Source organism: Antechinus flavipes, chromosome X (assembly GCF_016432865.1).
Source record: "Antechinus flavipes isolate AdamAnt ecotype Samford, QLD, Australia chromosome X, AdamAnt_v2, whole genome shotgun sequence".
NCBI lineage: Eukaryota > Metazoa > Chordata > Mammalia > Dasyuromorphia > Dasyuridae > Antechinus > Antechinus flavipes.
In genome coordinates, this window is record NC_067404.1 from 53,452,998 (window position 1) to 53,480,815 (window position 27,818).

General features: G+C 40.4%; 1 long non-coding RNA gene across 1 annotated transcript in view; it reads right to left on the reverse strand.

Annotated features, from left to right (window-relative positions):
• LOC127542728 (uncharacterized) overlaps positions 1 to 27,818 on the reverse strand; it is a 49,392-nt gene extending 21,574 nt beyond the window's left edge. The window contains exon 1 of the long non-coding RNA XR_007948803.1: positions 301 to 27,818. This is a non-coding gene — a long non-coding RNA (uncharacterized LOC127542728). The remainder of the gene's footprint in view (positions 1 to 300) is intronic.

Here is a 27,818-nt window from a genome sequence, read left to right on the forward strand (position 1 = left end):
TCCTGTCAGTTACCCTGCATCTGGAGGAACTACTCTCCCTAGCCTGCGGAGAAGGGCTACTCTCCATGAAGAGAAGCAGCTAAAGCTTTCTAAGGAAGAAACTGGGCTTTCATGCACACAAAACACAATAACAATAAGCAGCATTCAACAAGCGTTCCACAAGAGAGAGAGAGGAAGAGAACAAAGAGGATGGGCTCCTACTTATATAGATGGAGAAAAGGGGGGAAATTTGGGTGTTAAGGAAAACCAAAGGATTTATTATCTATTTATTTATTTATTACCATAGCCTGTGCATTTGACCTTCTGCACACCTCTCACAAGTGACACTTCTGTCCTCTGACACTGCCCCCACCTTGGGGCACTTCCTCATCATCTCATATTGAGCCTCTGAAAGAGCCTTTTTATTGCTCTTCCTGCCTCCATTCTCGCCCTGTCCCCTCCATCCTCCATTCAGCTGCTCAGCCAGCAGGGCCACTACTCAGTGACCCCCAGAGCCTCCAAAATGAGATCTAAAAGCCTCTGCTTGGCATTCAAAGCCCTTCCTGACCAGCCGCCTTTCCAGTCTCCTTTCACCTTACACTCCCCCAAATATAATATATAAGTAATGTAGTGACAATGGCCTCCTTTTTCTCGGAACAACACGCTCCATCTTCTGACTCTAACCATTATCAGTGGCTGTCCCCCAGGCCTGCAATGGTCTCCTTTCTCAACAAGGCTCCTACGTAGCTGTTGGCTTGTTGTCTCTGCCATTAGACTGGGAGCTCATGAAGAGCTGCCATTCACCTTTCTTTACATCTCCAGGGTTTAACATGGGGCCTGACATGTGGTAGGTACTTAATGAATGTTTCTAACGTTCATTAAGATGAATTTACTTTTTATTCAAGGGCAGGAGATAAGAGGAAGGGACCAAATTTTATTAAAATTGAACAAGGAGCCATTTTGGACAAAAATGCATGGTCTCTTATCCAAGGACAGCAAGTGCTTGTCATCATGGTGGATAAGATTTTGATCCTGTCCTTGTAGGGGGATAGGGGAACTCTAGGATCCAGCAGGGAGCTGGGGGATTTCTACATTTTAGGCCATCAAGATGTGGCAACATGACTGTGGTTCTCATTCCAACACACACACATGGCATCAGTGCCAGGGCTTGCTTGCCCTCTGACCCTCACGGCGCCATACGGACGCAGGACAACGGGGGATCATCAAGTGCGACACCAGCATTTGACAGAAGAGAAAACTGTGGCTAAGGTAAGTGAAGTGACTTGCCCGGGATAAACCAACTTTGCCCCAGCTGAGTTCAGATGCAAACTCCAGTAGTTCTCCTTCCACCAGAGGACTCTATTAAATGGCCCCGAGCTGCCTCCCAGACACGTCCCAGGTCTAAAATCCTAACTTCCCTTTCTACTCCCTGTCCTTCACTATCACTGTCTCTAGAAACCTACCCTTCTGACTCCCCAGTTCTCCTGGCCCTCTCACTCAGCCTTTCCCCTGGGCTCGCCAATCCCTTCCTTTGTCTCTCCTCCTCACAAGGCTTTTGCCTTGTTCTCACTCACACTCAGTACCTCTCTCCTCCTCTATATTTTTTCTCTAATTTTCTCTAACTTTATCATTCTCCATATCACTCCAGTCCTGAGTGGGCTTTCCTTTCTCTCTCCCCATCCATAAAGTCATAAAGCCAGAGAGACCTTAAAGGCCACCATAGCCAGTACCATCATTTATGTAGAAGGAAACTGAGGCTGAAAAAGGCAATAGAATTGCCCAGGAACACATATTAAGCATCAGGTTTCCAACTCCAATATCTTGACTCCAAAGTCAAATCTCTTTCCATCATTCTCAGTCTTCCTCTTAGGGGAGCCTATTCCTTTTAATCTCGTCCCCATTTGGGGTTTTCTCCCTCGAATTCTCATCTTCTTCACAGTGCTTTCTCATTTTATATCTCTGTCTCTCTTCCTTTCTCCTCCTTGTCTCTATCATCTCCTCCTGAAAAGCTTTTTCCCTTTACTCTAATGCCCATCTATAAATAAGTGGCTCTTTATGTTTCCCCTACTCTATATATTATCAGTTTTAGAGCTTTAAGGCCCATTAGGTCCATAATAGTAAAACAGCAGTTAGAGGCTTAGATACCCTGACTAGATTCATTCTTACTTCAAAAAACTGTAACTTATGAGACCTAGCTGCATTTCTCTCCATTTTCCCAAAGTGTAGATACTTCTATTGTCTGTAGATGATTCCTTCTCATGGCCAATGCCTGATTCCCCATGATTATATCTCTTTATATTTCGAGCTTAATCCCAAGTGTAAATCCTTTTCTCTCTCTGGCTACAAGAGGATCATAGAGCTGAAGCATCAATAGATATCATCAAATCCTGCACAATAAGTTTACTAAGCAAAAAACTAAGGTTGAACATAGAAGTGACTTTTCCAAAGGAACAGTACTTGTCAGTGACTCTTATAGGATTTAAATTCAATAAGTGAATTCCAAGTAAAGTGTCTATCCACTATGACACCAAGCTGACCTGCCCTATACCGGCGTGATAACTCTTTCCTTTGCTTTCTGCCCTCACCTGGCTCTCTTGTCTCTATTGCTCATCATCCTCTATCATTGTCTCTTCCATCACTAATTGCTCAATATCTTGTGGTTGTGTGTCTGTTTCTATGTCTTATGCTATATCTGCCTGAGTTTTCTGTCTTACAACTGCTCTCACTTTTTCTCTCCATATATATTGTTCTGTGTCCCTCTCTCACATTCTATTTCTCCCTTTGTCTCTATCATTGTTTTGTCTTTATCTCAATCCTTCTCTTTCCCCCTCCTTTCAATCTTCTGCTCAAAAGCATTATTTCCTTCTTCTAATTCCCAGTCAGTAACCTGAGGGACCATTTGTTTCTACTTCATTGCAATATAACGAGGACAGTGGCTTAATCTCTACTGTAGGGCTTCTTAAACTTTTTCCACTCGTGACCCCTTTTTGTCCAAGAAATTTTTATACAGAATCATAATTTTGTGACCCCCTTGTGCAGTTATGCGACCCCATATGAGGTCATGATCCACAGTTTAAGAATGTTTGTTCTAACTGAAATATACAAGGCCAAACACTTATTGCCCATCTCCCAAAAACATTCATAATTCCAAGAAGAGTGCACTAGGATATCTAGCTATTTTTTTACACGTATTCCTCCTTACTCCCTATACTTCCATTTCATGTGGACACTTGCGTCTCTCCCTCTCATCCTTAGTGCCTGATTCACACTAACTCTGCCTCAATTTCTTCTAAGACTAATCCCAGTGAGACATGATTTTCATTCTCTGGAAACCAGAGGATCATGGAGCTCGAAGGTCCTTAGAAACCATCAAGTCCAGCTCCAAAATTTGACAAAGATGAAAACTAAGGCTGACAGTACTTGAGGGACTTATAAGCACTTTGTCAGCCCCTGATATCAAATAAAAATTTCTAATTATAATGCTGTGACCACTATGACACCTTACTTATTTACCCTACATTTCCATTTTTATCTTTTAATCTCTTTCTTTAATTGATCACTGTCTTCACTGATTTGTCCATCAAGTTGTTCATTCTGCTGCTCTTGTTTCTATCTGCTTCTATTTTTACTGTCTGTCTGTCTGTCTCTATCTCTTTCTCTGACTCTCTGACTAGTCTCTTCTTTTTCACTCTCTCTCCCTTCCCTTCCATAAGCTTTCTTCCCTTACTCTGACTCCAACTCAATGATGACTGGCTTTTTCTCATTCTCAATTATCTCCAATACCATCATAGGATTAGCATTATTGGCCACTGAATCCAACTCTATTTCATTAAAACAAAAGAAATAGAGGCTTAAGCACTCCAACTGAATTGTCAAATTTCAAATGATTATAAAGGATGTCAAATAGAATGGAAACTCAGTTCCCTAAGACTTCCAACACCAGGGACACAGTTCTGTGAGTTACCTATGGTATTCCACTCTGCCTTTCCAGACATCCCTTCTCTGCATCTCTCCCATCATTGATGTCTTCTTCCCTCTCTTTCTTCTCCTATCCCAAGGCCATAAGGGCTTTCTTATCTGATACCCATATATTTATTGAGCTTCAGCATTGTTAGACACCATCAAATCAAGTTCCATGACTTAAGATGATGATTTCGTTTGAGTAACAAAGCTGTCAGCAGCCAATGTGGGATCAGTTCCAAGTAGAACCCTCTTTCCACCAGGACACCTAGATGGCTTGCTCTACATTGACCAGGTGTCCTGTCCTTTTATATCTATATACGTGTCTGTCTCTGTCTCTGTGTGTATCTTTGTCTCTTTCTCTCTTGATCTGTCTGTCTTTCTGTCTCCCATTTCTCCCTTTTTCTCTCACTGCCCCTCTTATTCTTTCTCTTATTATTCTCTATCTCTTCACATCTGTCTCTTTCTTTCTCTGTGTATGTCTTTTTTCTTCCTCCTCCTCTCTGCCTTTCTTATTGTCTCCCAATGATTGTCTCTTTCTCTCTCTCTTTTCTCTTTCATATTCCTTTTCTTATTCTTTTTGTCTCATTCTCTCTATGTCTCAATCTGTCTCTCTATCTGTCTGTTTCTCTCTCGCTCTGTCTCTGTCTCCCTTTTCTTGACCCTTCTCTCTTTCTACCCTTCATTCTGTCTCTCAATTTGTCTCCTTTCTCCTTCCTTCTTTTATTCTTTCACTGTGAATCAAACTGTCTTGTCTGTGGATATGACTTTCTTTCTCCTTTTGTCTTTCTGGCTTTCTTATTCTGTCTATTATCCTGTCTCTGTGTGTCTGTTTCTTTCTTGATCGCTGTCTCTTTCCCCTTTCTCCATACTTGTCTCTCTCTCTAACCCTCATTCTCTTTTATTCTCTTAATCTCTTTCTCTATATCTGTGTCTCAATCTATCTGTTTCTCAATCTTTGTCTCTCAATTTCTCTATTTCTGTCTCCTTTCTCCTTCCTTCTTTCACTGTCTCAAACTGTCTTGTCTCTCAATCTGTCTGTCTCACTTTTCTTTCCCCTTTCTCTTTTTCTGTCTCTTATCCTCTCTGTCTCTTTGTGTTTCTCTCTTGATCTATTTCCTCCTTCTCTCTATCTACCCCTCATTCTTTTATTCTCTCTTAAATTCTCTTTCTGTATACATATATCTCAATCTGTTTCTCAATCTCTGTCTCTCAATTTCTCTCTATTTGTCTCCTTTCTCCTTCCCTCTTTCACTGTCTCACACTGTGTCTTGGCTCTCAATATATCTCTCTCCCTATCTGTCTATCGCACTTTTATTTCTCCATTTCTCTGTCTCTCTTGATCTATTTCCTCCTTCTCTCTCTCCGCTCCTCATTCTTTTATTCTGTCTCTTAATCTCTCTTCTTTATCTCTATATATGTATCAATCTGTTTCTCAATTACTGTCTCTCAATTTGTCTTTATTTCTGTCTCCTTTCTCCTTCCTTCTTTCACTGTCTCAAACTGTATCTTGTATCTATCTCTCTCTCCACCTGTGTATTTTATTTCTCCTTTTCTCCTTCTGTTTCTCTCTTGATGTTTCCTCCTCCTCTCTCCACCCCTCATTCTCTTTTATTCTCTTAATCTCTTTCTCTATATCTGTGTCTCAATCTATCTGTTTCTCAATCTTTGTCTCTCAATTTCTCTATTTCTGTCTCCTTTCTCCTTCCTTCTTTCACTGTCTCAAACTGTCTTGTCTCTCAATCTGTCTGTCTCACTTTTCTTTCCCCTTTCTCTTTTTCTGTCTCTTATCCTCTCTGTCTCTTTGTGTTTCTCTCTTGATCTATTTCCTCCTTCTCTCTATCTACCCCTCATTCTTTTATTCTCTCTTAAATTCTCTTTCTGTATACATATATCTCAATCTGTTTCTCAATCTCTGTCTCTCAATTTCTCTCTATTTGTCTCCTTTCTCCTTCCCTCTCTCTTTCACTGTCTCAAACTGTGTCTTGGCTCTCAATATATCTCTCTCCCTATCTGTCTATCGCACTTTTATTTCTCCATTTCTCTGTCTCTCTTGATCTATTTCCTCCTTCTCTCTCTCCACCCCTCATTCTTTTATTCTGTCTCTTAATCTCTCTTCTTTATCTCTATATATGTATCAATCTGTTTCTCAATCACTGTCTCTCAATTTGTCTTTATTTCTGTCTCCTTTCTCCTTCCTTCTTTCACTGTCTCAAACTGTATCTTGTATCTATCTCTCTCTCCACCTGTGTATTTTATTTCTCCTTTTCTCTCGCTGTTTCTCTCTTGATCTGTTTCCTCCTTCTCTCTCCACCCCTAATTCTCTTTTATTGTCTCTTAATCTCACTTTTCTTTCTCGCTACATATATGTCTGTTTCTCAATCTTTGTCTCTCAATTTGTCTCTATTTGTCTTTCTCCTTCCTTCTTTCACTGTGTCTCAAACTGTCTTGTCTCTCAATCTGTCCGTCTCCCCACCTCTATGTCTATCTCACTTTTCTTTCTCCCTTTCTCTTTTTCTGTCTCTTATCTGCTATCCCTGTGTCTGACTCTTTGTGGGTTTCTCTCTTGATCTATCTCTGTTTCCTCCTTATCTCTCTCCGCCCCTCATTCTTTTATTCTGTCTCAATCTCTCTTGTTTCTCTCTATATATATATCTCAATCTATCTGTTTCTCAATCGCTGTCTCAATTTGTCTTTATTTCTGTCTCCTTTCTCCTTCCTTCTTTCACTGTCTCAAACTGTGTCCTATCTCTCAACCTCTCCCCACCTATCTCTTTTCTTTCTCCTTTTCTCCTACTGTTTCTCTCTTGATCTGTTTCCTCCTTCTCTTTTTCTCTCCCTTAATCTCTCTTTCTCTATGTATGTTCTAAACTTTCTCAATCTGTCTCTCAATTTGTCTTCTTTCTCCTTCCTTCTCTTTCACTGTCTCAAACTGCGTCTTGTCTTGTCTCTCAACCTATCTTTCTCTTTCCCCACCTGTCTCAAGGTATTTCTCCTTTTCTCTCGCTGTTTCTCTCTTGATCTGTTTCCTCCTTCTCTCTCCGCCCCTAATTCTCTTTTATTGTCTCTTGATCTCACTTTCTTTCTCTCTACATATATATCTGTTTCTCAATCTTTGTCTCTCAATTTGTCTCTATTTGTCTTTCTCCTTCCTTCTTTCACTGTCTCAAACTGTCTTGTCTCTCAATCTGTCTGTCTCCCCACCTCTATGTCTGTCTCACTTTTCTTTCTCCCTTTCTCTTTTTCTGTCTCTTATCTGCTATCCCTGTGTCTGACTCTTTGTGGGTTTCTCTCTTGATCTGTCTCTGTTTCCTCCTTATCTCTCTCCGCCCCTCATTCTTTTATTCTATCTCAATCTCTCTTGTTTCTCTCTATATATATCTCAATCTATTTCTCAATCGCTATCTCAATTTGTCTTTATTTCTGTCTCCTTTCTCCTTCCTTCTTTCACTGTCTCAAACTGTCTTCTCTCAACCTCTGCCCACCTCTCTTTTGTTTCTGCTTCTGTTTCTCTCTTGATCTGTTTCCTCCTTCTCTTTTTCTCTCCCTTAATCTCTTTCTCTATGTATGTCCTAAACTTTCTCAATCTCTCAATTTGTCTTCTTTCTCCTTCCTTCTCTTTCACTGTCTCAAACTGCGTCTTCTTTTCTCTCAACCTATCTTTCTCTTTCCCCACCTGTCTCAAGGTATTTCTCCTTTTCTCTCGCTGTTTCTCTGTTGATCTGTTTCCTCCTTCTCTCTCCGCTCCTAATTCTCTTTTATTGTCTCTTAATCTCACTTTCTCTCTCTACATATGTCTGAATCTGTTTCTCAATATTTGTCTCTCAATTTATCTCTATTTCTCTTTCTCCTTCCTTCTTTCACTGTCTCAAACTGTCTTGTCTCTGAATCTGCCTCTGTCTCCCCACCTCAATGTCTTTCTAACCTTTCTTTCTCCCTTTCTTTTTCTGTCTCTTATCCACTGTCCCTGTGTTTGTCTCTTTGTGAGTTCCTCTCTTGATCTGTTTCCTCCTTATCTCTCTCTGCCCCTCATTCTTTTATTCTGTCTCTTAACTTCTCTGTTTCTCAAACACTCTCAATTTGTCCCTTTCTCCTTCCTTCTCCCTTTCGCTGTCTCAAAATGTGTCTTGTCCCTCAACGTCTCTGGCTCCCCACCTCTGTCACTTTTATTTCTCCATTTCTGTCTCTCTTGATCTGTTTCCTTCTCTCTCTGCCCCTCATTCTTTTATTCTGTCTCTTAATCTCTCTCTCTCTATATATATGTCTCAATCTGTTTTTCAATCACTGTCTCTCAATTTGTCTTTATTTCTGTCTCCTTTCTCCTTCTTTCACTGTCTCACACTGTCTTGTCTCTCAATCTGTCTCTCTCTCTCTCCCGTTTGTCTTGCTTCTATTTCTCCTTTTCTCTCTTTTGTTTCTCTCTTAATGTTTCCTATTTCTCTTATTCTGTCTCTTAATCTTTCTCTCTCTGTCTTAATCTGTATCTCAATCTCTATTTCTATCTCCTTTCTCCTTTCTTCTCTTTCATTCTCAAACTGTCTTGTCTTTCAATCTGCCTCTGAAACCCCACCTCTGTCTCTGTGTGTTTCTCTTAATCTGTTTTCTCCTTCTCTTTGCCCCTCATTCTCTTTTATTCTGTCTCTTAATCGCTTTCTCCCCATCTCTATGTCTCTTACCTTTCTCCTTTTCTCTATTATTTTCTCTTATTCTCTCTCTGTATCTGTGTATGTTTCTCTCTTGATCTGTTTCCGCTTTTGCCCTCCCTGCTCATTTTCTTTTATTCTCTTAATCTCTTTCTCTATATATTTCTGTCTATGTCTAAATCTGTCTCTCAAATGTCTCTTAATCTGTTTCTCAATCTGTATCTGTCTCTATCTCCCCCCATCTGTTTCCCTTTTGTCCTTTCTTCTGTCTTATTATGTCTCTATCTCTGTTTCTCTCTTGATATGTTTGCCTTTCTCCCTCCTTCTCTCTCTCTGCCCTTCATTCTTTTGTCTTAATCTTTTTGTCTTATTCTATTTCTCAATCTGTAGCCATCTCTATTGCCCATGTCTCTCCCCTTTCTCCCTCTTTCTTTTATTCTCTCAGTCTTTGTCTCCCTTTCCCCTTCCTTCTTATTCGATTTTCTGGGTCTGAATTTCTCTCCCTGTCCCTCATTCTTATTGTCTAAATCTCTATCTCTATGTCCCCTTTCTCCTTCCTTCTGTCTCTTATTCTGTTTCTGATGTATCCCCTTTTCCCCTCCTCCTCTTTCTGCCCCTCATTCTCTTAATCTGTCTTCTTATTCTGTTTCTCAATCTGTATCTTTGTCTCTATCTCCCCATCATTTTTTTTATTCTCTCTCAATCTCTATGTCTATGTCTCAATCTCTATCTCCCCTTTCTCCTTCTTTCTCTCTTATTTTCTGTCTCTGAATCTCTCTCATCTATATTCTCTGACATCTTCCTCCATAATTGTCATTTCTATCACTACCTTATCATCATATGGTAATCTCTCTCTCTCTGTTTTTATGGGTTTCTCTTAATACCTCACTGTCAATCTATTTCTTTATCTCTATTTCTTTCTGTCTCTTGCTCACTCTCTTTCTCTCCCTTCCTTTTTCTTCTATCTGCTACTCAAAATCTTTCTTTCCCTATCCTAAATCCTACCCATAACAACTGTTTTTTTTTCTTTATCTCCTATCATCTTTGCTTCTGTCCCTTACTTGAAGTCTCTTATTTCTAGTCTATTCTTATTCTTCCATAATGGTCTCCTAATGTTTTCTTTTGCATTATCCTATATTTCTCTGTTTGTCTCTCTCTCTCTCTCTCTCTCTCTCTCTCTCTCTCAGGTTTTCTGTTTCTATCTTACTGTCACTAATTTTATTTATAAATCTTTGTCTATCTCATTCTCTATCTCTGTTTCTCCTTCCTTATCTCACTCTCTTAATCCCTCTCCAACCTTCCCTTTTCTACATCTCTGTGACCTACACATACTTCCCATCCCCCTTCCCAGCTGTTTCTTCTCTTTATCTCCATTCTCTTTGATGCACTATTACCTCTAATTTTCTTCTCCTACCCCAAGTCTACATGAGATTTCTTTGTTCTCTCTAGTATCCAGAAGATCAGAGAGCTTAAGCCTCATTAAACACCATCACATCCAGCCCAATGATTTTACCAAAGGAAAAAACTGAGGCTGACACTGGTTACGTGACTTTCCTAGAGTGCCAGCTTTAGCAGTGGCTGGAGTGGGACATAAAATCAGATTCAGTCCCATGTGATGTACACTAACGATTGGGACACCAACCTGCTTTTAAATGGTATCCCTGCTCTTTACATCTATCCATAACCTGTGGTCTCCTACTCTAGTGCTGATTTTTTTGGCTTAATGGTCTTTTTTCTCACTCCCTTTCTCATTATCATAGGATTCACTCTCTGTCTTTACTCTGTGTTAATGTCCCTGTTGTATCTGTCTCTCGTTTACTATCTCTCTCTGCCACTGTCTCTATTTGTTTCTCCCTGAATCCCTCTCGTTTCTATCTCCTCTTTTCTTTTTCTATTATAACTATGATCACAGCTTTAGAGCTAGAAGGGAACTTAGGGGCCACTGGACCTATGTTATGGTAAATAACAGACAGAGGTGTAGAATGCAACTGAATTTATTATGACTTCCAAGAAGAGTCCAGGAGGAGACCTAATTGTTTTGACATATTCCTCCCACAGGACATATTTCTATTTCCTAGGAATGCTTTCTTCTAATTCTCTTCTCATTGCCTGAGTCCCTCTAACTCTGTCTATTCAAGCTTAATTCCAAGTGGCCACTTTTTCTCTCGCTAGCTTCCAGAGGATAATAGAGGTGAAATATCCTTGGAAACCATTAAATCCAGTCCCATAAATATACTGAGATGAGGCTGACAGTGGTTAAGGGACTTCTCCAGAGTAGCAAAGCTTGTCAGCTACGATGGTAGAATTTAAACTTAAATGCTCAACTGCTGGTAGTGCATCCTAGTAACTATGACCCTTAGCTGACATATTCTATACTTCCTAAGTGTCTCATTACTTTTTATGTCTACCTCATTTTCGTTCTCATCTCTATTTCTCATTTTCCTCCATAATAATCTCTTCCTTCACGCCCTGTCACGTATGTCTATATGTATATCATGCTAACTATCATGTATGTCTGTCTGTCTCTCTTTCTATATGTCTATAACTATTGATGTCATCTTTATATCTAAACAACAATTTTTTGCTCTCTCTCATTCTATTTCTTTCCTGATCTCTGCCACTTGAATTCTCTCTCTCTTTCCCTCCTTTTTTCTCTCCTCTCTACATCTTAATCAAAGACTTTTTCTAATTTCCATTGAGTGATAACTGACCTTTTCTTTTGCTCCTTATTATCAACAAAATCATATATTTAGAGCTAGAAGAATCCCTAGGGATCATTAAGTCTTCCTCTATTATAATAGGATAGAGGCGACAACTCTAAATGGATTACCTAGGGTTCAATATTTAAAATAACTAGGATTTGAACTCAGATCATTCATAATCCCAAGGCGGCTCCCTAAGGATATGTAGCTGTTTTATTCTACATATTCTCCCTTACTCCCTATACTTCCATTTCCTGTGGACACTTGTCTCTCTACCTCTCATCTCCAATGGCTGATTCACACTAATTCATCACTCTCTCTTCCAAAACTAATCCCAATTGGACATGATTTTTACTCTCCAGCAACTAGAGGATCATGAAGCTGGAGGGTTATTACATATCATCAAGTCCATCCCCATACGCTGACTGAGATTAAAACTGAGGTTGACAGTGGTTAAGAAACTTAGAATAAGACACCCTGTCAGCCCCTGAGGGGAAATTGAAATTTGGTCAACTCAAAAGTATAATGCTCTAAACCTGAGGTCTGGATTCCCCACATTTCCCAAGGGAAATCCCTTTAAATCCCTTTAAATCTTTTTGTCTCCTAGCCTAATTGCTTGCTGTCACCAAAATGATATCTTCCCTCATTGCCTTTATCATGGAGTTTTCTTTCTCTTTTCCCATTTCCCTGTTTCTATATCTCAATCTCTCTGGTTTTCGATGTATCTCATTCTTTTTCTGTGTCTTGGCCTTTTTCTGATTTTATCTCTGTATTTCTCTATGCTTCTTCGTCTCTATTTCTCTCTGCCTGTGTCCTCGTTTTTGTCTCTCTCCTTTTCTGTTTCTCTTAATTTTTCTGTCTGCCTCTCTTTGTGTCTCTGTCTCCTTTTCAAAAGCTTCTCCTTGTTAACTCTAATTTCCACTAAATAACTGGTTTCTGTATTTTTCTGTTTCTCTCTGTGTCTATCTCTTTGTCTCTCCTTCCTTCTCAATACTAATTACCACTGAATAACTGGATCTGTATTTTTCTATCTATATTTGTTTTTTATCTCTCTGTATGTCTTTTTTGTCTCTCTTTTTCTCTATCTCTTTCCTTCTCTATCTCCTCAAAAGCTTTTCCTTCTTAACTCTAATTCCAACTGAATAATAACTAGTCTCTGTTTCTGTTTGTCTTTTTGTATCTCTCTTTCCTTCTCAAAAACTTTTCCTTCTTAACTCTAAATTCCACTTAATAACTTGTCTCTGTATTTTTCTGTCTCTATTTGTTTCTGTCTCTTTTCTCTATATATCTTTTTCTGAGTGTCTCTTTTTCTCTTTCCTTCTCTCCTTCACAAAATCTTTTCCTTCTTAAATCTAATTTCCACTGAATAACTGGTCTCTGTATTTTTCTGTGTCTCTCTCTTTCCTTCTATCTCCTTCCCAAAAGCTTTTCCTTCTTAACCCTAATTCCCACTAAACAACTGGTCTTTCACTTATCCTCTTTCATGACTATGATCATAAGATTGGAGCTGAAATCACCATTAGATGTCATTCAGTCCAATTCTAATATAGCAAGAGAGAAGCCCTAGACATTCTAACTACATGGCCCTTTCTCAAAATATTTGAACTGTCATTTGAACTCAGGTCTTTCTGACTTCCAAAGAGTCCACTAGGAGACCTAGTTCTTTTGCTCTACATATTACTCCGCCATACCTGCTTCTATTTCCTAGGGATGTTTCCTTGTCTTCATCTCATCCTCAAAGCCTGATTCATTCTACGTCTTTATCTTTATTCAGGCTCAATCTCAAGGTGACTTTCCTTTCTCTCTCTGGAATCTAGAGGTTCAGAGAGCTGGAGTATCATTAGATACCATCAAATCCAGCCCAGTAGTGAAGAGAAATCTGAGGCAAATACTTAAGTGATTTCTCAAAAGGAACAGAGTTTGTCTAATAATATTTAAACTCAATTCCAAGAAGTGTTCTATTCATCAGGACACCTACTAGGTGTGTTCTACACATGCCAGGTGTCTCTTCCCTATGCATCTATCACCTGAGGTCTTTTCTCTTTATTCATCTCCCTAGATAATGATTGTTCCCTTACTCTATTGCTCATTATCAGGTATTTTTGTTAAATTTCCATCTCCATGTATTCCTTTTTCTATTTTTCTTCTTATAGCTGTCTCTGAATTTCACTTAATAGTTCACTGCCGCTTTCTCTATTCTTATCCCTTACTTTGTCTTCATTCTATGTCTAACTCTTCTTCTCTGATTCTGTTCTTTTCCTTTACCTTCTAATCTCTCCCTCAAAAGCCTTTTTCCCTTTACTGTAAATGATACTCAGTAATAGTGTTTTGTTTTCTACCTATTAAGACTATGATCATAGATTTAAATCTGGAACGAGCCTATGGCGCCACTGAGTCCAAACCCAATTAATTTGAATAGGCGAAATAGAGGTTTAAACCCTCTTGAGTTGAGCTGGTTGGCCCCACACTTGTTAGGTGTTCGTTCCTTTCCATCTCTCCCTTATCTTTGGTCTCCTTGTTTCTTTTCCTCCATAATTGTCTTTTCCATCACTCCCTTGTACATTATGATTCTCTATCTCTGTGCCTGTTTCTAATTATCTTTCTCCAAGTTTCTCTTAATTTCTCTATGTGTTCCTCTCTCCATTTCCCTTTCTCCTTCTCTTCCTTTTATGTCTTGTCTTCCATTGTCCCATCTCTGTCTTTTGCTCTCTCACTCAGCTTTTATTCTTAGCTCTAATTCCCAGTCAGTAATAATGGATCTTTCCTTTTTATCCTTATAATCAATACGATCACAGAATTAGAGCTGGAGTAAACCTTAGAGGTCAATTTGTCAAACTCCATTGTACTATAATAGAGGGCAGAGGTTTAGACAATTGAAGTGAACTGCCCAGCATCACACATTTATTAAGATGGGAAGTAGGATTTGAATCCACATCACCCTAAATTCCAAGTTATTTAGGTGATCTTGTTGGTTGGATCTACATATTTGATCCACTATACATAACGTCTATTTTCTGTGGATGCATCTTTCTCATCCTCAATATCAGATTCTCTCTAAATCTATGTCTATTTCAAGCGTAATCTCATGTGCACATCCTTTTCCCTCTGGAATCCAGAGGATCATATAATTGGTGTGTCACTTTCACATCCCACCTAACATACTTAATGAGGAGAAAACAATGGTTTACAATAGTTAAAAGCCTTCTCCAGAGCAACAAAATTTGTCAGCTGTCAATGTGGGATTTAAACTCAAATAGGCAACTGTACTACCCACTGATTCCTAGGTGCCTCATCCTATAATTGAGCGCTGTCCCTACTTTTCCATTTCTCCCTGATCTACGATGTTTTTCCTCAGTTGCACATGGTCTTCTACAATAGTATTTTCCCTCCCTTCACTCCCTTCTCATTAAGGGGTTCCTTTCTCTTTCTCTGTCTCTCTAATTCTCTGGAACAACTAACTTCCCCTCCCTAAAACAGGCTCCATTCTTATTTCTTTTCTCTCTTATGTCTCTCCTGTACTCAGTGTTTTATTCCTTTCATGTATTTGTCTTGACTCTTAGCAGAATTACAAGGGGTTCTTTTGCCTTTATTCCCAGGCATATTTTACTGGTAACTTACCGGAGGCGGGATTTGAACCCATGTATTTATGATTCCAAACTCCAGTGCTCTTCATTTTTCTTCTGGATTTCTCCACCGACCCCAGAAACCCGTTGTCCAGGGAAAATCTCATCTGACTTGAGAGTTTACTCCTCAGAAGAACATCAAACCTGGGTACCTCTCTGAATGGATGGATCCTCCTAGCACCTGCCTTTATGGAGGGCACTCTTGGCACCTACCTCTACCTCTCCTGACAGCATATACTTAGAATATCTCCATTTTGTCCCCACACTGGCTACGCTCATCCCCCAAACCACACTCAATTTTCACCTTCCTTTACTAAGCTAGCTTCCACAACTACAATTATTTGAGGGCAGAGATTCTATTATTATCTCTGAATATTTGTATTCCCAGGGCACAGTGTACTGCCTGGTACATTTTACAAGCTCAATAAATGCTTGTTTAATAACTTACTCACTCTACCCTTAGCTGTCTCTCTCCCAGCCCCCACTACTGAAGCTGTCCCTCACTGCCCTATTCAATGGAGTGGAGTTCTCTGATCTACCTCTCTGCCTCCTACTCTTTCCTTTTCATCTTACAATAAGTGGTCTTTTCTTTTTCTCTCTATAAGCAATATGATGTGTTTATAGCTGGAAGGAACCTTATGGGCTACGGATTCCAACTCCATTTAAGTTATAATACTGGAAATAGAGGCTTAGACACTCTAAGTGAATCGCCCAGTTTCAAGTAGTACTACAGAATGTTAAGGAGGATTTGACCTCAGCTCAACATGATATCAAAACTCAGACCACTAAGGGAATTAGATGTGTGAAATACACATCCTTCACAGCCACTTTGGCAGCTGTCCATTCTGTCTCTATTCTATTTTATGTCATATTCTCTCTCATTTTCTTCTACCACTCCAAGTAGACAAGGGCTTTCAATGCTCTGACACATAAAATGTCACAGAGCTTGGGCGTCATTAGACACCATCAAATCCAGGCCTATGATTTTACTAAATAAAAAACTGAGGCTGACAATGACTTCTCCAGAGTAACAAAGCTTGTCAGCAGTCAATGTAGGATTTAAACTCAAATAATTATATATAACTATGATTACTCCCAGCTGGCTTGCCCTAAAATTGAGCAATATCCCTTGCCTTTATCTTGCTCACCTATGGTCTTCCTCAATTGTTGACTATCCTCCACAATGATCTCTTCTTACTTCTTTGCCCATTGTCAAGTGATTCTCTTTGTTTCTCTGTCTCCCCAAACCAAGCCTGTACCTCACTTATGTACTTCCCGTCTCCCCTCTATTTGATGGTCTATTCCCTGAATGTTATCTCTTGTCTCCAGAATCACAAGGGTGTTCTTTTGCCTTTATTCCCAGGCATATTGAGCTGGAAGGAAACAACAGGCTATCCATCCAATTGAGAGGCACCATTCTTCAGAGGAGGAAATCCTTTCCAGGGGAGATTAATATGTTACCGTGGTAACCAGCCTGGGGAAATCAGATACTTACAACTCCAAAATCTAGTGCTCTTCATTTTTCTTCAGGACTTCTCTCAGGAGCTTCTTCTTCCTAGAAAACCTCTTCTAACCTAGAATATACCCTCAGAAGAACCATCAGACCTAGGACATGTCTCTATGAATGGATGGAACCCCCCATGGCACCCAGCTCTACCTCTCCTGCCAGGATATACTTGGAATATCTCCATCTTGTTCCCACACTGGCTCCGCTCCTCCCCCACAGCCACACTCAATTTTCAGCTTTCTTTGCTAAGCTAGCTTCCACCACTGCAATTATTTCTCTGAGGGCAGAGATTCTATTTTTGTCTCCTTATATTTGTATTCCCAGGACATAATGTACTGCCTGGAACATTTTACCAACTCAATAAATGCTTGCTGAATAACTGCCTGATTCTATACCCTTCGCTGTCTTTCTCCCAGCCCCCACTGAAGCTGTCCCTCGCTGTCTCTCCCTCACTTAGGGAGGTGAGAGACAGAGGCAGAAGCCCAATCTTCTGACTTCTTCCATACTCCCTTGCAAATGATCGAGAGATCTTTTTTCCTCATTCTACATCATTTCTCTTTATGTCACCCTTACAGCTTTGTCTCCCTAATCCTAACCCTAACTGCTTCCCGACTCTCACTAAATCTAACCCTAAATCTAACCCACATTTCCATTATATCCCACTAGCCTTCTCCTTTTTTCTTCTTCCTTGTTTTCCTTCTTCCTACTGTATCTCTGCCCTCCTAAAACCCTAGAATCTTCTTTTGAATCCCAATGAACAATATATGGTCTTTTCCCTGGCTCTTTATCTCCCATATTAACAGAGATAAAAGCTGCAGGGAATCTTTTGGGGTGATGGACTCCAACCATAGCACTGCAGAGCACAGGTACATGAGGCATGGATAATTTAAATGACGTACCCAGCACCCCAGCATCTCTGTCAGGAAAACCCCAAATGGGGTCAAAGAAAGTCAGACAGGACAGAAATGACTGAACAGCAGCAAGCAAGGCTGCTATGCAAGTGTGTGCAAGGCAGGATTTGGCGTCAGGGACTGCTGCCTTCCAACAAGAGCTCACTGAGTCATAGCTCTGTGAGACACGCCTTCTACCATCCCCCTTTCCAGGAGGCCCTTCTCTGGGTCTCTCTCCTCAGTCATTCAGGATTTCTTCCAACTCTCACTGCCTATTTGAATCCCAAGTGGACGTGCTTTTCTCTCACTGGTACGCATATCATCACAGAGTTGGACTGTCATTAGACATCATCAAATCCAGACCCATGATTTTAATGAGGAGAAATCTCAGACTGACAGTGTTTAAGTGTCTTCATTAGAATCGGGCCGTCAGCACGGAAGGCAGCATTTAAATTCAAACTGTAAATTCAAAATTTAATATGGTGTCCTCCAACACCTTGCCACCTTTTGGCATATATATTTTTCTCATTCTGTCTTTGTTTATACAATTTTCTCTCTGTATTTCTGTCTCTCCCCCTCTATCATTCTGTCTCACCCTCTCTCTTTCTCTCATTCCTTCCATCTTCTTCTTCCTCTCTCCATTCCCCCTCAAAAGCTTTCCTTTCTTTGCTCCTATTCCCACCCAGTAATAAGGGTCTTTTCTTTTTCTGTCTAGATTTCTCTCTTTCTGTCTCTCTTCAGTTTACTTCTGCCTTTCTCTCCTTCCTCCTTCTAAGCTTTTTCTTCCTTGCTCTAATTCCTATTCATTAAGCAGTGATCTTTTCTCTTCTTCTTTATCATCAATATGATCACCGATTGAGAGCTGAAAGGAACCTTAGGGGCCATTGAGTCCAGCTCCTTATTATAGTATAATAGCAGACAGAGGCTTGGACACTCTAAATAAATTGCCTGGGGTCAAACATTTCTTAAAATGAGAAGTAGATTTTGAACCCAGGACTTCCAAGTCCATGGAGAAATTTTTCTTCTACTCCCCTTCCTACTGGTCTCCTCCTGCATGTCCTAGTTAGTCTTCTCCTGCCCAAGTCCCAAGGGGACAATCTTTGCTCTGTCTGGAAACAGCATCTTGGAGCTGAAGCGTCATTAGACACCATCAAGTCCAGCCCCATCATTTTACTGAGGAGAAAATTAAGGCTGACAGTAGTTACATGACTCCTCCATAGTAACGGAGCTTGTCAGCAGCTGAAAAGGGATTTCAATTCAATGACTCAACTCCCAGCAGAGTGCTCTAACACTATGCCACCTCTTTGGCTTCTTCTATAGTTGCTGGCTGTCTTTTTCCTTTGCATCTCTCCCTTGTTTCTTATCTCTATTCCTTATTTTCCTCCATAGTGGTCTCTTCTCTCAAGCCTTAGTTCAATATCTGTGCGTCTGTGTGTGAGACTATCGCTATCTCTCTTGTTCTATTTGTGCCTGGTTTTCTTTTTCTATATCAGTGCCATTCTGTAATTTTATCTCCAATTCTCTCTGATTCTATCTCATTTCATTATTTTCTTTCTCCAGCTCTCTCAAACGCTCCCTTTCTCTCTCCTCCTCACAAGCTTTTTTCCTTTTTCTAATTCCCCTTGAATAAGCTTTTGCTCCCTTTCATCAATAGGATCCAAGACAGAGAGCTGTAAGTAGCCTCAGGGCTAGTGAGCCCCACTCCACTGTAGTACAACAGAGAATTAGAGGCTTAGACACTCAGTATCCTTTATTTCTCTGTCTCTTGGCCTCTGGGTCTGTGTGTATGTGTATGTATCTCTCCCTAACTCTCCTCTTTCTATTTCTTCTTCACACTTTTTTACCTTACTCTACTTCCCACTCAATACTGTTCTTTTTTATTTATGCTATCATAACCATGATCAGACATTTAGAGCTAGAAGGAACCCAAGAAGCCACTGAGTCCAATTCTGTGATAATATAACAGAGGACAGAGGCTGATACTTTAACTGAATGACCCAGAGTCAAATACTTTTTATAAATCTTAACTAGGATTTGAACTCAGAGCCTTCAGATTTCCAAGAAGAGTTCACTAAGATATCGAGCTGTTCTGCTCTTCATATTCCACTAAATTTTCCCATATTACTGTTTTCTATGGACACTTGCCTCTGTCTCCTCATCTTCAGTGACTGATTTTCCCTGTCTTTCTCTAAGTCAAGATTAATCCCAAACGAACATGTTTTCCATTCTCTGGCATCCAGAGAATCTTGGAGCTGGAAGGTCATTAATACCATCAAGTCCAGCCACATAAGTTGACTGAAATGAAAACTGAGGCTGACAGTAATTAAAGGATTTTTCAAAGTAAGAGATTGTCAGCCCCTGATGTGCATGTGAAATTCAGTCAACTCCAAATATAATGCTCTAAGCACTAGGAAACCCAACTAGTTTGCCCCACAGTTTCCAGATGGTTCTATCCCTTTACAATTTTTTTTACTTCCTTCCTCAGTTGCTCAGTCCTGAAAAATGGCCCTTCATATATTCCTTTCCCTATTACCAAAGGGTTCACTTTCGCTGTTTCTCTCTCGTCTCTATTTTCTCTTTCTGTCTCTCTGATTTGATCTCTATATTTCTCTTTTCTGTCCCTGTGTGTCCCTGTCTTTCTATCTCTGTCTCTCCCTCTGTATCAATGTCTCTCTTGGTTGTATCTAATTCCCTGTATATCGCTTATCTGTCTGGTTTTCTACATTTATCTCACTGCCATTCTCTCTTTATTTTTTTCTCTTTCCTTCTCTCCTTCCATTCTTCCCTCCCTCGTTTTCTCTCTTTCCATCTCTTGTCTCTTCCTCAAAAGCATTTTCTCCTTACTCTAATTCCTACCCAATAATAACTATTTTCATTTTTCATGACTTTGTTCATTTATTTAAAGCTGGAATCCACCATAGGGACCCCTGAGTCCAATTCTATTATACCATAATAGAAGCAAGTAGCTTAGTCACTCAAAGTGAATATCCCAGCACCAAATGTTCATAATGTTAACTAGGTTTTGAACTCAGGACTTTCTGACTTCCAGAAACAGTCCTCTAGGAGAATTGGCTGTTTTGGTCTCCATACTGTCTCCACTGCAGACACTTCTATTTCTTGTGAACTCATCCTTCTACCTCGCCACCCTCAATGGCAGAGGATGTCTAACTTTCTCTCTTGCAAGCTTATAGCCAAGTAAGCATACTTTTCTCTCTCTGGCAGCCAGAGGCTCAGAGAGCTGGAGTGCCTTTAGTCACCATCAAAGCCAGCCCAATAAATATATAATTAAGACTAAACTAAGGCTGACTATGACTTCTCCAGAGGAGCATGGCTTATGGACAGCTGAGGGGAGGCTTAAACCCAGCAGGTCCCCTCTAAGAAGAGTGCTCTTAACTACTAAGATACCAAGCTGGGTTGTTCTCCACCTGCAGGAGCCTCTCCCTTTGTATTTCTACCTGAGTATAAAGTCTGTTTTCTCTATTCCTCATTTTCCTTCGTGATGGTTTTTTCCCCTCATTCCATTGCCATTCTCATGTGGTTCTGTCTTTCTCTCCATCTTATGTCTTCCTCTCTCTGTTTTTCTTCCTACATCTATCCATGACTTCCTTTTAATATCTTACTGCTACTCTATGAATTTTTTCATCTCTCTTCTCTAACATATTTTAACCAACCCTATTTGCCAGTTTGCCTTCTCTGTATCTCTTCCCTTCCTGTGCCCTATACCCTTTAATTCTTTCTTCTGCACCACAAGTCCACAAAGATTTTCTTTGCTATCTCTGCCACCCATAGGATCATTGAACTTTAATACTGTTTGATGCCATCAAGTGCAGTCTCAAGATTTTACTAAATAGAAGACTGAGTCAGACAGCAGTTAAGTTACTTTCCCCAGAGAAACAGAGCCTGTCAGCAGCTCTGGTCGATTTGAACTCAGAGAGCTAATTATAAGGAAGGTGTTCTGTCCATTACGACACTTGCCCGGTCTGTTTTACACATACCAGGTGTCTCTTCCTTGTGCATCACTACCTCACTTGTGATCTCTTATATTTATTCTTCATTTTCATTCTTAATGGTTTCTTCCTTCAGTTTCTTGTTCCTTATCATATGGTTCTCTCCACCTCTCTCACTCTCTTTCTCCTCTCCTTCTCTCTTTCTTTCTTATTCAAAAGCTTTTTCTCATTACTCTAATTCCCACCCAATAATAACTGCTATTTTCTTTTTCCCCTTTCATGACTATATTCATAAATTTAAAGCTAAAATTAACTTTAGGGGCCAGTGAATCCAATTCCATTATACTATAGTAGAAGCAAGTAGCTTAGTCACTCAAATTAAATTTCCCAGAATTGTCTCTCTCTTTCTCTGTTTCTGTCTCTGTCTTCCTGTGTGTGCATAATATATATATATATCTGTCTCGTCTCAACCTCTCTCTATTCTTTCTTATTGTTTTCTCTTTCTTTCTTATTCTGGCTGTCCCTCTTATCCTTGGATCTATCTCCTCCTCAAAAGCTTTTGTATCTTCTAATTTTATCAGTAAATAAAGCTTTTGTACTTTTGTCACAATCATTGATATAATCATAGATTTAGAGTTGAAAGGAACCCAAGGGGCCACTAAGTCCAACTCTATGATAATATAACAGAGAACAGAGGTTGACACTCTAACTGAATTACCCAGTCAACCACTTATTACAAATGTTAACTAAGATTTGAACTCAAATCCTTTAAACCTCTTGGAAGAGTCCACTAGGATATCTGTTTAATTCTACACATTCCACTAATTCTCACAGATCCATTTCCAGGGGACCCTTGCCTTCTTCTCCCTTCTTCCTCATTGACCTATTCCCTCTAATTCGGCTCTCTCTAATCCAAGATTAATCCCAAGTAGGATTTCATTCTCTGATAAGCAGAGGATCACCCTGGACCATGAAGTCCAGCCCCATAAGTTGACTGAGACAAAAATTGAGGCTGAAGTTGGTTAAGGGACTTCTCCAGGGTACACAATTTGTCAGGACCCAATATGTAATTGATTTTCAAACAGTATATTCCAAATAAAATGTTTTGACCATTATAGTACCTAGCTAATTTGCATCATGTTTCATAGGAATTCTATTCCTTTACATTTTTTTTCATCTCCTCATTTTACATCTCACTATCCTCCAAAATGGTCTGGTCCCACATTTCTTTGCTCCTTTTGAAGGAGTCTTTTTTCGCCTTTTATTTTTGGTTTTGCTCTTTGCCTCTGTCTCATGTCTATAGCTGGTTATCTGATTCTGTCTCTCCTCTCCCGCCCTCTTTTACATTCACTCACTACCCTCCTCCTTTCTACCTCTCTCTTTTTCAGCTTATTTCCTCTCTCCCTTCTTCCTCAAAAGATTTTTTATCCTTACTGTCATTTCTACTCAATAATAACTATTCTTTTTTTTTCTTTCCATCACTAATATGATCATAGATTTAGACCTGGGAGGAACCATGAGCGTCGTTGAGTCCCACTCAACTATATTATCTCAAAGGAAAGAGAGGTTTAAAACACTCTTAAGTGAATAACCCAGAGCAAATATTTATTTAAATTCTGAAGTAGGATTTGAACTCAGCTCTAAACTTCCAAGGACAGTCCACTCAGAAAACTCACTGTCCATAGAAAATGTATTTCTCTCAATGTGCTGCTCAGAAGCTTTTTGCCGTACTGTCCCTCTAATCTAAAAATCAGTACTCGGCATTAGCTCTTGGGTCACTGAGATTATCTGACATTTTGAGTTGGAATGAACCATAAGGGCTACTGAGTCCAACTCCATCATTTTAAAGAAGAAAAAAGCAGCTTAAACAATTTTGATGACTTTCCCAGCATCACACAGCTAGTAAGCATGTTGTGAAGCAGAATTTGAACTTGGGGCCTCAGGACCATCCACAATAGTGATGTGTCCTCTAGGAGCCTGTGTCACTTCACGCATTGCCCCCAGGCCTCATTGCTGGCGGCCCCTTCTCTCTGATCTTCCTCATTGCCAGCTTCCCTCCAAATCTCTCTCACACACAAATTGCCAGGGGGCTTTCTTTTTTCTCTCTCTCATCCACTGGGTCACAGAGCTATAAAGTTACATCACATCCAGCCCCATCTTTTTACAAAAGAGGAAACTGGGACTGAAGGAAGTCGATTGACTTTCCCGAGGTAACATGGCTTGCCACAGTGTGATTCAGAATGAGAACGCAAAATTGTCTGGACTCCAAGGACAGGGGACCATCCACCATGAGACTGAGCAGGTAGAGCATTACAGGCATGGTGGAAAACCAGTGAAAATATGAATAGTCAGGGGACAGAATTACCTTCAAGGTACAGCAAGGAGGATAATGTCGCTGCACCCAGGGGAGGTGGAGGAGAATAAAGTAGAACGAGACTCAAATGCAGGAAGGGCAACTTGGGAAGAGATCTGATCTAAGAAAATATTATTTATTAGATTCTGGAAGCAGTAGGGAGCCGCTGAAGTTTACTGTACAAGGGGAACATGATTGGACCTGCGCTTTAGGAAAAGCATTCTTGGCCCAATGAAGGATGGACTAGAAGGGGGAGACTTGGAGCAGAGCCACTATTGCCATAGTCCAGATATGAGGTAATGAGGCCCTGGACAAGAGTGGGGGCCATGTCAGAGAACAGAAGGGGGGAATTCTTAAGAGGTGTTAGAAAGGCGCAGTCTTCTCTCTGTTCTGACTTGGATCAAACTAGACTGAGCCCTGCACACCCTAGAACTGCCTCTCAGCACACCTGGTCTGCGGCTTCACCTTCCTTCCTTCAATGCGACTTTCTCAATGTCGCACCTCTCCCTCTAAAGCATGCTGAAAGCAGACCATTTCGGGACTAATTTCTCTAATCTCCTGAATGTGCAACTTCAGCACATTTTCCTTGTACATCTGCAATTCAGTTTAAAACTTCATTCTTCCCTGATCAAAATTAAAAATTTCAGGGTTTACAGAGAGTTTCTCTTTCTACCAAGAAAACCCTTCCAATTTGGTTCCTTACTTAAAAGCTTAAAAATCATATTCCATCTTAATTTCTTTTCAGTGACTTTGCTTCTTATTTATCTCAGCAACTAGTTTCAGTTAAATGTGTCACAGAAGACCAGAGTAGTCAGATAAACTACTCTTCCAAAATGAAATTGCTTATTCCCTTACTCCATTTTGCATTCTGATTTAAACAAGCCATTCATTCTAGTGCATTACTGCACTAGTTTTTTCTTAAATGCTAGATAATGCTTCAAAACTTCAAACTACAAATTGACTGCCTTATTTTTTTTTACCACTTTTGGAATCACTGGAGACAAAACTAGCTTCAATTCTATTAAGGGCTAAAAATCGCCTACTCATTGAAATCACCTTCCCTACATAAAAGCAATAAATCCTTCAATCTTCCAAGGAAGATAAAGAATGGTATAGGGATTAGAATAAATTTTCTATGTGATTCCACCAAATCTCCATTTTTGGCAGCTCTAAGGTACTGTATCCCAAAAAAGCCAATAAGATATAGAAATATATATATATATATATGAATATTCAAACGATAATCTTGTCAGAATTTGGACAAGCACATTAAAAGGACTACATTTCACTCATAAATTTCTTCTCTAGTTTGCAATTTCACAAATTTCCTCAAATCAAAAAAGAATCCTCCTCCTCTCTCTCTCTTTCTCTCTCTCTCTCTCTCTCAAATAGACATGAATGAGCTTTTCCCCTATCCCTCTCCTCCCCCTGCAACCCATATTCCTAACTTGGCCAGAATTAGGAATACAGGGATAAGGTGATATCCATTCAAAGTTTGGAAATTTTCAATGACGAGCTCTTGCCCCTTTCACCCTTTTTCCTTAGGCTGATCAGACCCTAGGAAAAAGTTCAGCTTGACTTACAAGGACACAAAGTACAGACGACACTGACAGCATATACTCTATGGTACATAGAACAACCAAGCACACTCAAAGCACTGCTCATTCTCTCCTAAGTCTCATGACACAAAATCTTTTACTGTAAGTTTTAGTTCCCTTTTTAAGGACCTAAAATAAGCTGGGAAGGGAAAATTCTGAGATAAAAGAAGTTCTAGGATTGTGATGGTTTGTTTGGTTTCCCATTGGGTCTAATTTTCCCATAGGGGCTACACTATTGGAGACTATTTTAGGCAGTAGGATTCTATGTGTATTATATTCTATGCTAGCTAAGAAATCAGTGATTGTCAAAGATTCTCCCTGGAAGGATACTCATCCAAAGACAGATCTTCACAGGGGTTTTGCCTCATGACAAGTTTGGGCTTATACATTCACTCATACAGTCACAGGCCATCTTCACTCATGCACACAGGCAGCCCAATGCCTTCTGTTTATTTCATGGGGGAATAAAGAATTTTTCTTGAGGTCAAGAAGCACAAGGTTCCAAATGAAGTCTTCGTGCCAGTTCTTCCACTGACAAATCAAGGAAGTGTTCCTCCTATTGAAGCACAAGGTTCCTAAATCTTTCCTCTCTACCTTCCAAAGAGAAAGTTTGAGAAGTAGCTACAGCTACCAAGGTGGATAGTCCCAGCCTTGATCAACAATTCACAACTAAGCCAATTCCCTGGCACAGAACTGCCCTTCCTGTGAACCACAACCAACAAACACCTGAATTAACACCCTTCCCACGAGTTTCACTCTCCTCTCCACGAGTTTCACTATCCTCTCCTTTACACCAAAGAAACTTGCATAAAAACCACTCGTAGCACCCAATGAGTAGAAGAATGACAGTACCATGGAAGGCTGTTCATAAAGGCAAAATTGTATTATACGCGCACTTCAGCACTCCCAAGTGTCCCATCACTCCACCAACTCAGAGTGAACTACACTAACCAGCCTTCTAACTTCAAACACTTGGATCATTCTCTCAATCTCCTTCTAGAAACACAACAGCCAGAAGCCAGAGACCCTAGATCAGAGATAGGAAGCTAAACTAAAAGCATCCCTACTTCTTGTTGTTGTTCATCCTTCATTTTTGAAGAGGACCAAGGACATTGTTTGAAGCAAAATAGTGGATGAGAGGGGATGAGTTGACTTGCACATGAATTGGATTTAAGTGAGGCACAGTTGCAGAAAGTTGCCAGCTTGTCTGTCTTTGTCACCTCAGTCCAGAGGCAGGACAAAGGTCAGGAGGACCAGCAACGGCCCTGGTGTCTCTGAAGCTCTGGGCCCTGCACAGCAATGGCTCCAGCTTTGAGAGGATCAGGCCCTAACTCACCAACAGGTTCGAGTCCTGTCAGTTACCCTGCATCTGGAGGAACTACTCTCCCTAGCCTGCGGAGAAGGGCTACTCTCCATGAAGAGAAGCAGCTAAAGCTTTCTAAGGAAGAAACTGGGCTTTCACAATCTTTCATGCACACAAAACACAATAACAATAAGCAGCATTCAACAAGCATTTCACGAGAGAGAGAGAGGAAGAGAACAAAGAGGATGGGCTCCTACTTATATAGATGGAGAAAAGGGGGGAAATTTGGGTGTTAAGGAAAACCAAAGGATTTATTATCTATTTATTTATTACCATAGCCTGTCCATTTGACCTTCTGCACACCTCTCACAAGTGACACTTCTGTCCTCTGACACTGCCCCCACCTTGGGGCACTTCCTCATCATCTCACATTGGGCCTCTGAAAGACCCTTTTTATTGCTCTTCCTGCCTCCATTCTCGCCCTGTCCCCTCCATCCTCCATTCAGCTGCTCAGCCAGCAGGGCCACTACTCAGTGACCCCCAGAGCCTCCAAAATGAGATCTAAAAGCCTCTGCTTGGCATTCAAAGCCCTTCCTGACCAGCCGCCTTTCCAGTCTCCTTTCACCTTACACTCCCCCAAATATAATATATAAGTAATACAATGACAATGGCCTCCTTTTTCTTGGAACAACACGCTCCATCTTCTGACTCTAACCATTATCAGTGGCTGTCCCCCAGGCCTGCAATGGTCTCCTTTCTCAACAAGGCTCCTATGTAGCTGTTGGCTTGTTGTCTCTGCCATGAGACTGGGAGCTCATGAAGAGCTGCCGTTCACCTTTCTTTACATCTCCAGGGTTTAACATGGGGCCTGACATGTGGTAGATACTTAATGAATGTTTCTAACGTTCATTAAGATGAATTTACTTTTTATTCAAGTGCAGGAGATAAGAGGAAGGGACCAAATTTTATTAAAAGTGAACAAGGAGCCATTTTGGACAAAAATGCATGGTCTCTTATCCAAGGACAGCAAGTACTTGTCACCACGGTGGATAAGACTTTGAGCCTGTCCTTGTAGGGGGATAGGGGATTCTCTAGTATCAGGGGACCCAGGGAGCTGGGGGATTTCTACATTTTAGGCCATCAAGATGTGGCAACATGACTGTGGTTCTCATTCCAACACACACACATGGCATCAGTGCCAGGGCTTGCTTGCCCTCTGACCCTCACGGCGCCATACGGCCGCAGGACAACGGGGGACCATCAAGTGCGACACCAGCATTTGACAGAAGAGAAAACTATGGTTAAGGTAAGTG